Source organism: Monodelphis domestica, chromosome 3, assembly GCF_027887165.1.
Source record: "Monodelphis domestica isolate mMonDom1 chromosome 3, mMonDom1.pri, whole genome shotgun sequence".
NCBI classification, from domain to species: Eukaryota; Metazoa; Chordata; class Mammalia; order Didelphimorphia; family Didelphidae; genus Monodelphis; species Monodelphis domestica.
This window is the reverse complement of record NC_077229.1, coordinates 209,216,846-209,219,464: the sequence shown is the minus strand read 5'-3', so window position 1 is coordinate 209,219,464 and position 2,619 is coordinate 209,216,846.

Sequence of the window (2,619 nt, the reverse complement as noted above, 5' to 3'; positions counted from 1 at the left end):
CTCACTATTCTCTATATAATATCCTGATTTTCTGGACTTAATTTCAATCCTCCATTCATTTAAGGCTCATTAGCAGGCAATCTATGTATTTATTAATTGTCTTCTATGAGCTGGGTGCTACACTAGCACAATAAATAAAAACTACAACAAAAAATGTTCCTACCCCAAAAGAATTTTCTATCAGAAGAACCAATATGTGCATTTATAAGTATATGCAAAATATAAACAAAATCTATATAGAAATTCATGATAATATTGAAGGGAAAGTATCATTTCTTCTGCATGCAGAGCAAGAATATTGATATTAATATGGTTTGTTTCCTCCAGTAGAAACATACACTTGAAATAACAAAAGTCAAATGAACGTTTATTGGTCAGAGACGGCTCCATGGCTCAGTGGATTGAGAGCCAGACTCAAAGATGAGAGGTCTTGAGTTCAAATATAACTTCAGACACTTCCTAGCTCTGTGACTCTGGGCAAGTCACTTAGTCTAGCCTTTACCATTCTTCTGCCTTGGAACCAATACAGTATTGATTCTAAGGCAAAAGGTAAATGTTTCTAAAAATGCATTTATTGATCATCTAAACACCTTCTGCCACTTTTCTATGGTGGCAGGCTATAGAGACTTACAGCAGTAGCAGTTGATGGGGACTGTTTTGTATTTTTCTTTGTTTCATAACCAAAGAATTCAATGCCTAATGGTCAACTGACTGGTGTTGAAATTTTCCACAGTTAGGTAGGCTGGTTCTCAGAAAGCAAGCACAATCTGTCAATGGGATATTCTTCAAAACCTTTCCCCGTGTCACACTCCACTGGTAACTCTGAGACACAAAGCAGCTGAGTAGGACTTTGTGAAAGACTCAAAAGGATCAGTTATCTCATCAATGTGCATGTTTCCTTCAGTAATACAGATTGCAACTCATCTATATTGGCCATTTTGTGCAACCTTCCCCAGGGATGCCCAAACCAGATTAAAATACATTTTGGACGTATATAACAAAATTTTAAAAATAAAGTAAAAACAGAGATAATGTTGCATTTTAAAACATTCAAAATGGAGCTACAAAAATCTTTATAAATGTATTAATCATTCTATTTCTATTTGATCTGGATACCACTAATCTGGATCAGAGGTGTAAAACTCTGAAAAATTCCAAAACTCCGCCAGACTAGACTAAAATGTAATCAGGAGGTATTTTTAAAAATAAATAAAAAGATAACATATAAGACCATATACAAGTTTGACAGCACTGGTGTGAAGGATCTCACCAACTATAAGAAACATCTCTTCAACTTGGATTCTGCCCTGAATCTCCCCTGTGGTGGTGGTAAATCTTTTTGGTGACTCCATTCTTTGTTTTCCCTGATACTAATGATCAGAGAATTGTTAAGGAGTTTATCTTTGTTGTATCTTTCATAGATTTTTGCATAATGTTGCTTTATAAGTGGGAAAACATTTTGTTGGAAGAGAATTTAGAAGGTTCTACCAAATTTGCTCACCAAATTCATTACTTCTTATATTAAAACTTAAAAAAATAAACATAAGGTTTATTGAAATTACTTTCAGTCAATTTTGAATAATAAAGTTGTGGTCTATTCTATACTAATATTGTCATTGAGAATTCACTAACATTTTAAATTATATATATATATATATATGAAGCCTTAATTACAAATAATTTATATCACTTTGCATATTCTTACATTATTTACTTTTTAGGACAACCTCAAGCAATAGGGAGCACAATACCATGTTAGAGAGCAGAAACCCAAGCAAGACTCAAGAAATGTAAAGGACATGCCCAGAGTCACACAGGTAATAACTAGCAGTGAAAGGCTCTGAACTACATCTTTGATTTCAAACTAATACTCTTTCCATTCTCCTATATTCTTTGTTTTCATCAAGGTCTAAGCATACTAGATTGTCACTCTACTGTCACATACCTGTCTTAGAAATCTGGGGAGAGATGTTAGGAAATTTTAAAAAATCTTCTTGCTAATTCCCTGCCAATTATTTTTTATGACGTTTAAAGAACATATGAAATGTTCTAATAGATACCAGCATAGTCCAGATTTAGCAGCACTTATCGTTCCTTGATTGTCTTTATCTAATCTGGTAATTAAAGTAGGCATTTTGGTATAGTGGTAAAATTGACTTGATTTGAAGTTGCAAGAACTGAATTCAAATCTCAACTCTGATCCTTCCTATCTCTGTGAGTATGGGTGCAATCTCTCAAAATGTGAGTGTCAATGACCTCCAAGGTTCTTTCCAGCTTCAAATTGATTGTATTATTATTATTGGAAAGTAAGATAGCTTTGATCATCTGAGGAGTCATGAAAGGAAAGTCAGTTCTTTGTTTTTAAAATATTTCCTAGCTACAGAAAGAGAACCACCATCACCATAATTATAACCATTAACACCATCATCAATACCACCATAACCATCACCATCACCACCACCACCACCACCATCATCATCATGACAAATCACATTATTCAATTTATGAATCATTTCCTATGCTACAGCCCTATAAGGTAAATAGTGTATTATTTTCCTAACTTTAGAATGGCACAGAGGCAAAGAGAGATTATTAGGTCCAATATCTCTTCTACTCTTG